General features: G+C 51.0%; 1 pseudogene; it reads right to left on the bottom strand.

The window, feature by feature from the left end:
* LOC139025086 (tyrosine-protein kinase RYK-like) overlaps positions 1 to 10,219 on the bottom strand; it is a 65,190-nt pseudogene that overhangs the window by 43,186 nt on the left and 11,785 nt on the right.

Raw genomic sequence — 10,219 nt, forward strand, 5'->3', positions numbered from 1 at the left:
AGGGCCAGGGCCAGACCAGAGCTACACTGGAGCAAGGCCAGGCCCAGACCAGCAGCTACAACTGGAGCAAGGCCAGGCCCAGACCAGAGCTACACTGGAGCAGGCCAGGGCCAGACCAGAGGTGAGCTGGAGCAAGGCCAGACCAGAGCTACACTGGAGCAAAGCCAGGCCAGACCAGAGCTACACTGGAGCAAGGCCAGCCAGAGGGAGCTGGAGCAAGACCAGGGCCAGACCAAGAGCTACACTGGAGCAAGGCCAGACCAGAGCTACACTGGAGCAAGGGCCAGGGCCAGGCCAGGGCCGGACCAGAGCTACACTGGAGCAAGGCCAGGCCAGACCAGAGCTACATGGAGCAAGGCCAGGCCCAGACCAGAGCTACACTGGAGCAGGCCAGGCCAGACCAGAGGTGAGCTGGAGCAAGGCCAGGCCCACCAGAGCTACACGTAGGAGCAAGGCCAGGGCCAGACCAGACTACACTGGAGCAAGCCAAGAGGGCCAGACCAGAAGTGAGGCTGGAGCAAGGCCAGGGCCAGACCAGAGTAGCACTGGAGCAAGGCCAGGGCCCAACAGAGCTACACTGGAGCAAGGCCAGCCCAGACCAGAGCTACGAGCTGGAGCAAGGCCCAGGACCAGGAGAGCTGGCAGCAGAGCAAGGGCAGACCAGAGGTGAGCTGGAGCAAGGCCAGGCCAGACCAAGAGCATACACTGGAGCAAGGCCAGGGCCAGACCAGAGCTACACTGAGCAAGGCCAGGGCCAGACCAGCAGGTGAGCTGGGAGCCCAGGCCAGGCCAGACAGACTACAGCTGGAGCAAGGCCAGGGCCAGACCAGAGCTACACTGGAGCAAGGCCAGCCAGACCAGAGCTGAGGCTGGAGCAAGGCCAGGCCAGACCAGAGGTGAGCTGGAGCAAGGCCAGGGCCAGACCAGAGCTACACTGGAGCAAGGCCAGACCAGAGGTGAGCTGGAGCAAGGCCAGGGCCAGACCAGAGCTACACTGGAGCAAGGCCAGGGCCAGACCAGAGGTGAGCTGGAGCAAGGCCAGGGCCAGACCAGAGGTGAGCTGGAGCAAGGCCAGGGCCAGACCTTGGGACTGGAATATGATACACAGTTCTCTCTGTGGTGATGATGAACGCTGTAGGAGAACCACCAAGAGCGGTGTTTAAGAGGCCACATCATGTTAGTGAAAACGGACCTCCCACCCGCACAAGACACTTTCTCAGTGATAATCCCGATGTGAATTACGTATGCAGGCATTGCACCTAAGACACCTTTACAAACAAATGGCTGTGTAAAGTTCCTAAACGAGGAAATAGACAAAAAAAAATGGTATAAAATGCCCCTCCCCCCCATTTCCCCTATATTGTATACAAAATGATTGACACATTTGTCTCATCAGTTTTTGTTATCTATTCCTATTGGCTTGCTTGACATGGATAAAAAAAACTAAATGTATTTATGGTTTTCCATATGTCTACTGTGTAAAATAATATTCAGAGAGTTGTGGACATTCCTTTTTTCTTGTAAACGTTCTTCTGTCCTGCAACCTGATAAGTTGGATGTGCAATTTTTTTTTCTCCATTGCAGTTATTAATTACCAGCTTTTCTGCTCTAAACGATGTAGAATATTGACCTGTTGGAAACTACATCTCCTTGCTACATCACACAGTTCAGGCTGGGTCTGATTTCTCTCTACATAAACTGAGCATCAAGCTCACAGAAAAAAAAATTACGAAATGGAATTCAAATAATTTAAACCGACTTTGGTCAATTACACTGATCAAAATATTAAAAAAAATGGAACATGTAAGAATTTCAAAGATTTTACTAAGTTACAGTTCATATACGAAACTCAGTCTCTTCAAATAACTTCATTAGGCCCTTATCTATGGATTTCACATGACTGGGAATACAGATGTGCATCCGTTGGTCACAGATATACTGTACCTAAAAAAAAAAAGTAGATGTGTGGATCAGAACCAGTCAGTATCTGACCACCATTTGTCTCGTGCAGAGCGACACATCTTCACATAGAGTTGATCAGGTTGTTGATTGTGGCCTGTGGAATTTTGTCCCAATCCTCTTCAATGGCTGTACGAAGTTGCTGGGAACTGGAACAAGCTGTTGTACACGTTGATTCAGAGCATCTCAAACATGATCAATGGGTGACATGTCTTGTGAGTATGCAGGGTTATTTTCAGCTTCCAGGAATTGTGTACAGATCCTTGCGACATGAGGCCGTGCATTATCATGCTGAAACATGAGGTGAAGGTTTAAAGGGCTTGTGCACATCAGCTACCGAGAGCGTTATCACAGTCATCCAGAACAGCTAATGCTCGCGTGAATGCTTCAGTGTTGCTTGCCTCGAAGCGAGCATAAAAAAGGCATTTAGCTCGTCTGGTAGTCTCACGTCACTAGGCAGCTCGCGTTTGGGTTTCCCTTTGTGGTACCGTAATAGTTTTCAAGCCCTGCCACATCTGACGAACGTCTTAGTCCTGTATTGACGAATTTGTCTGTTTGATGGTTCGTCTGAGGGCATAGTAGTGGGATTTCTAATAGGTATCCGGATTAGTGTCCCGCTCCTTGAAAGCAGAAGCTCTAGCCTTTAGCTCGATGTGGATGATGCCTGTAATCCATGGCTTCTGGTTGGGAAATGTACGTACGGTCACTGTGGGGACGATGTCGTCAATGTACTTATTGATGAAGCCGATGACTGATGTGGTGTACTCCTCAATGCCACTGGATGAATCCCGGAACATATTCCAGTCTGTGCTAGCAAAACAGTGCTGTAGCGTAGCATCCGCGTCATCTGACCTACACACTGACGAACGACCGCGTCGTCTCACAACCTACCACTTGACCGAACGACCTCGTCGTCGCTCACAACTACACACTGACGAACGACCCGCTTCGTCTCACAACTACACACTGACGAACGACCTCGTCGTCTCACACCTACACACTGACGAACGACCGCTCGTCTCACAACTACACACTGACGAACGACCTCGTCGTCTCACACCTACACACTGACGGACGACCTCGTCGTCTCACACCTAACACTGACGACGACCTCGTCGTCTCACAACTACACACTGACGAACGACCTCGTCGTCTCACAACTACACACTGACGAACGACCTCGTCGTCTCACACTACACACTGACGAACGACCCGTCGCTCACACCTACACACTGACGAACGACTCGTCGTCTCACACCTACAACACTGACGAACGACCGCTTCGTCTCACAACTAACACACTGACGAACGACCCTCGTCGTCTCACACCTACACACTGAGAACGACCTCGTCGTCTCACAACTACACACTGACGAACGACGCGACGTCTCACACTACACATGACGAACGACCTCGTCGTCTCACACCTACACACTGACGAACGACCTCGTCGTCTCACAACTACACATGACGAACGACTCGTCGTCTCACAACTACACACTGACGAACGACCTCGTCGTCTCACACCATACACACTACGAACGACCGCGTCGTCTCACACCTACACACTGACGAACGACCCGTCGTCTCACACCTACACACTGACGAACGCCGCTGTCGTCTCACAACTACACACTGACGAACGACTCGTCGTCTCACACCTACACACTGACGAACGACCTCGTCGTCTCACACCTACACACTGACGAACGACCTCGTCGTCTCACACCTACACACTGACGAACGACCTCGTCGTCTCACACCTACACACTGACGAACGACCGGTCGTCTCAAACTACACACTGACGAACGACCGGCGCGTCGTCCACAACTACACACTGACGAAGACCGCCGTCGTCTCACAACTACACACTGACGAACGACAGCGTCGTCTCACAACTACACACTGACGAACGACCTCGTCGTCTCACAACTACCACTGACGAACGACCTCGTCGTCTCACAACTACACACTGACGAACGACCTCGTCGTCTCACAACTACACACTGACGAACGACCTCGTCGTCTCACAACTAACACTGACGAACGACGCGTCGTCTCACAACAACACACTGACGAACGACAGCGCGTCTCACAACTACACACTGACGAACAGACCTCGTCGTCTCACAACTACACACTGACGAACGACCTCGTCGTCTCACAACTACACACTGACGAACGACAGCGTCGTCTCACAACTACACACTGACGAAGACCTCGTCGTCTAACACTACACACTGACGAACGACAGCGTCGTCTCACACACTACACACTGACGAACGACCTCGTCGTCTCACAACTACACACTGACGAACGACCTCGTCGTCTCACAACTACACACTGACGAACGACAGCGTCGTCTCACACCTACACACTGACAGACGACCTCGTCGTCTCACACCTACACACTGACGAACGACCTCGCGTCTCACAACTACACACTGACGACGCACGCTTCGTCTCACAACTACACACTGACGAACGACCTCGTCGTCTCACAACTACACACTGACGAACGACCTCGTCGTCTCACAACTACACACTGACGAACGACCTCGTCGTCTCACAACTACACACTGACGAACGACCGCGTCGTCTCACAACTACAACTGACGAACGACGCGTCGTCTCAACTACACAGACGAACGACCTCGTCGTCTCACAACTACACACTGACGAACGACCTCGTCGTCTCACACCTACACACTGACGAACGACCGCGTCGTCTCACACCTACACACTGACGAACGACCTCGTCGTCTCACAACTACACACTGACGAACGACCTCGTCGTCTCACAACTACACACTGACGAACGACCTCGTCGTCTCACACCTACACACTGACGAACGACCTCGTCGACTCACACCTACACACTGACGAACAACCTCGTCGTCTCAACACCTACACACTGACGAACGACCGCTTCGTCTCACACACTACACACTGACGAACGACCTCGTCGTCTCCACCTACACTGACGAACGACCCGTCGTCTACATACACACTGACGAACGACCTCGTCGTCTCACACTACACACTGACGAACGACCGCGTCGTCTCACACCTACACACTGCGAACGACCTCGTCGTCTCACACTACACACTGACGAACGACCGCGTCGTCTCACACCTACACACTGACGAACGACCTCGTCGTCTCACAACTACACACTGACGAACGACCTCGTCGTCTCACACCTACACACTGACGAACGACCTCGTCGTCCCAAACTACACACTGACGAACGAAGGCGTCGTCTCACAATACACACACTGACGAACGACCTCGTCGTCTAACAAACTACACACTGACGAACGACGCGTCGTCTCACAACTACACATTGACGAACGACCTCGTCGTCTCACAACTACACACTGACGAACGACCTCGTCGTCTCACAACTACACACTGACGAACGACAGCGTCGTCCCACCTACACACTGACGAACGACCTCGTCGTCTCACACCTACACACTGACGAACACGACCTCGTCGTCTACAACTACACACTGACGAACGACCGCTCGTCTCCAACTACACACTGACGAACGACCTCGTCGTCTCACAACTACACACTGACGAACGACCTCGTCGTCTCACAACTACACACTGACGAACGACCTCGTCGTCTCACAACTACCACATGACGAACGACCTCGTCGTCTCACAACTACACACTGACGAACGACCTCGTCGTCTCACAACTACACACTGACGAACGACCGCGTCGTCTCACAACTACACACTGACGAACGACCGCGTCGTCTCAACTACACACTGACGAACGACCTGCGTCGTCACCAACCTACACACTGACGAACGACCTCGTCGTCTCACAACTACACACTGACGAACGACCTCGTCGCCTCACACCTACACACTGACGAACGACCGCGTCGTCTCACAACTACACACTGACGAACGACCGCGTCGTCTCACAACTACACACTGACGAACGACCGCGTCGCCTTCACAACTAACACTGACGAACGACCTCGTCGTCTCACAACTACACACTGACGAACGACCGCGTCGTCTCACAACTACACACTGACGAACGACCGCGTCGTCTCACAACTACACACTGACGAACGACCTCGTCGTCTCACAACTACACACTGACGAACGACTCGTCGTCTCACAACTACACACTGACGAACGACCGCGTCGTCTCACAACTACACACTGACGACGACCTCGTGTCTCACACCTACACACTGACGAACGACCGCGTCGTCTCACAACTACACACTGACGAACGACACCTCGTCGTCTCACAACTACACACTGACGAACGCCTCGTCGTCTCACACCTACACACTGACGAACGACCTCGTCGTCTCACACCTACACACTGACGAACGACCGCGTCGTCTCACACCTACACACTGACGAACGACCTCGTCGTCTCACACCTACCACTGACGAACGACCTCGTCGTCTCACAACTACACACTGACGAACGACCTCGTCGTCTCACACCTACACACTGACGAACGACCTCGTCGTCTCACACCTACACACTGACGAACGACCTCGTCGTCTCACAACTACACACTGACGAACGACCTCGTCGTCTCACACTACACACTGACGAACGACCTCGTCGTCTCACACCTACACACTGACGAACGACCTCGTCGTCTCACACCTACACACTGACGAACGACTCGTCGTCTCACACCTACACACTGACGAACGACCTCGTCGTCTCACAACTACACACTGACGAACGACCTCGTCGTCTCACACCTACACACTGACGAACGACCTCGTCGTCTCACACCTACACACTGACGAACGACTCGCGTCGTCTCACACCTACACACTGACGAACGACCTCGTCGTCTCACACCTACACACTGACGAACGACCTCGTCGTCTCACAACTACACACTGACGAACGACCTCGTCGTCTCACACCTACACACTGACGAACGACCTCGTCGTCTCACACCTACACACTGACGAACGACCTCGCGTCTCACAACTACACACTGACGAACGACCGCTTCGTCTCACAACTACACACTGACGAACGACCTCGTCGTCTCCAACTACACACTGACGAACGACCTCGTCGTCTCAACACTACACACTGACGAACGACCTCGTCGTCTCACAACTACACACTGACGACGACCGCGTCGTCCCACAACTACACACTGACGAACGACCGCGTCGTCTCAACTACACACTGACGAACGACCTCGTCGTCTCACAACTACACACTGACGAACGACCTCGTCGCCTCACACCTAACACTGACGAACGACCGGTCGTCTCACAACTACACACTGACGAACGACGCGTCGTCTCACAACTACACTGACGAACGACCGCGTCGCCTCACAACTACACACTGACGAACGACCTCGTCGTCTCACAACTACACACTGACGAACGACCTCGCGTCGTTCACAACTACACACTGACGAACGACCGCCGTCGTCTCACAACTACACACTGACGAACGACCTCGTCGTCTCACAACTACACACTGACGAACGACCCGTCGTCTCACAACTACACACTGACGAACGACCTCGTCGTCTCACAACTACACACTGACGACGACCTCGTCGTCTCACAACTACACACTGACGAACGACCTCGTCGTCTCACAACTACACACTGACGAACGACCTCGTCGTCTCACAACTACACACTGACGAACGACTCGTCGTCTCACAACTACACACTGACGAACGACCTCGTCGTCTCACAACTACACACTGACAAACAGACCTCGTCGTCTCACAACTACACACGGACGAACGACGCGTCGTCTCACAACTACACACTGACGAACGACCTCGTCGTCTCACAACTACACACGGAGCGAACGACCTCGTCGTCTCACAACTACACACTGACGAACGACCCTCGTCGTCTCACAACTACAACACTGACGAACGACCTCGTCGTCTCACACTACACACTGACGAACGACCGCGTCGTCTCACAACTACAGACATGACGAACGACCTCGTCGTCTCACACCTACACACTGACGAACGACCTCGTCGTCTCACACCTACACACTGACGAACGACCGCGTCTCACACCTACACACTGACGAACGACCATGTTGTTTAATTGTGCAGAGTTATGAAAGAAATGTTTTGGTCAGGACGTCACACCTTGGTTAGTGTCAGTTGTAAGTGAGAGCTGGTCATTGGACCGTGTGTTCTGTACCATCTTTAGTTTCACAACCAGGTAACGCAATAACATTCATCCATCAGACATTAAATCAATGTGTTCGTCTGTGTACTTCACAAACCCTATTATTCTCTACATAGTGCCCTTCTTTTAAACAAGGGCCCCGAGGGGTGTCAGCGAATAGAGTGGAATTTGGGACGTTTACACAGATGTCTCAAACACCTTATAAGGACTGGGCTTAGTAGGAAACGGAGTTGGACGTTGTGTTCCGTGTTCTTTTGGTTTCACAACATGAGATAATTGCAGAAGGTCAGAAGAAAACTCCCCAGAAGTGAACAACTGATGAACCGGGCACGTTGGGTCACGTCACAGCGCAGTGTGTGTCCTGGGACTGTGTATGCTATAGCTGTCAGTCAGGATACTTGTGTTGTGATGGTTTAATGCAGTTTAATCCAATAACCACAATTCAGGCTATATTCAGACTTCAGTGCCAATCAGCGCTGGAATTCTGGGAGGGGAATTCTGTGGGGGGGGGGGGGGGTTGCGAACTGTTACAGGTGCTGGTGCAATACTGTCTCTATGTGTGTGTGTGTGTTACCTTCGTGCAGGACGTCCCGGAGAGGGACTCTCAGTCTGGAGGTGGGGATGTCACTCTACGGGAGGTCCTGCACGAAGGTAACACACACACACACACAGAGAGAGAGTGTTACCTTCGTGCAGGACGTCCCGTAGAGTGACTCTCAGTCTGGAGATGGAGATGTCTTTGACCTTGGCTTTGGCTTCAAGCAGACTAACACTTCTCAGGTCGTTCTTCTCAATACGCAGGGACGGGTAGCCTTGGTGGGTGGGGGAGAGAAGGAGAGAGGGACGGTGGGTAGGAGGGAGGGACGGTCGGTAGGAGGGGAGGGAGAGAGAGAGAGAAAGCGAGCAAGAGAGGGACAAGTCAGTGTGAGTTTAAAATCAGACCTCTAAATACACACTCTCCTCCCTTCTAATAAAACTCTAACTTTACTGTCTCTTTCACCGCGCCCTCCAATAAACTTGAAAATATGAAAAGGAACCTTAGTATGACTTTTATCCGAGGCTCAAAAGGTTTATGAAAGCCATGTCTAAAACTGAATCAACATCTTCACTTGTTTTGTAGTTTAAAATACTTTCTTTCAAACAACCGACCAGAGATCAGGCTGATCTCTTCATCTCCAGTCCCTGTCATAACATCGCTACAGACATATGTTATTGTTTAAAGCCTGTCCTACTGTTGGTAAATATGAACATTCGCATATCATAATAACGACATATACGCTCCCCTATCACAGCGTCAATGTCAACATAACCCCTTTCTAGAAACATGTACCCCCGGTGAACACGTCAGTGGAGACAGACACCACATTATAATACAGCATATTGTAACACGTCAGTGGAGACAGATACATTATAATACAGAATATTGTAACACGTCAGTGGAGACAGATACATTATAATACAGCATATTGTAACACGTCAGTGGAGACAGACACTCATTAAATACATAGCATATGTAACACGTCAGTGGAGACAGACACCACATTATATAAACATATTGTACACGTCAGTGGAGACAGATACTTATATACAGCATATTGTAACACGTCAGTGGAGACAGAACATTATAATACAGCATATTGTAACACGTCAGTGGAGACAGACACCTCATTATAATACAGCATATTGTAACACGTCAGTGGAGACAGATACATTATAATACAGCATATTGTAACAGTCAGTGGAACAGACACCACATTATAATACAGCATATTGTAACACGTCAGTGGAGACAGACACTCATTATAATACAGCATATTGTAACACGTCAGTGGAGACAGACCCACATTATAATACAGCATATTGTAACACGTCAGTGGAGACAGATACATTATAATACAGCATATTGTAACACGTCAGTGGAGACAGATACATTATAATACAGCATATTTGTAAACGTCAGTGGAGACAGACACCACATTATAATACAGCATATGTAACACGTCAGTGAGACAGACAGCACATTATAATACAGCAATATTTGTAAAACACGTCAGTGGACGACAGAA

This window comes from Salvelinus sp. IW2-2015, unplaced genomic scaffold (assembly GCF_002910315.2).
Source record: "Salvelinus sp. IW2-2015 unplaced genomic scaffold, ASM291031v2 Un_scaffold2244, whole genome shotgun sequence".
In the NCBI taxonomy this organism is placed as follows: domain Eukaryota; kingdom Metazoa; phylum Chordata; class Actinopteri; order Salmoniformes; family Salmonidae; genus Salvelinus; species Salvelinus sp. IW2-2015.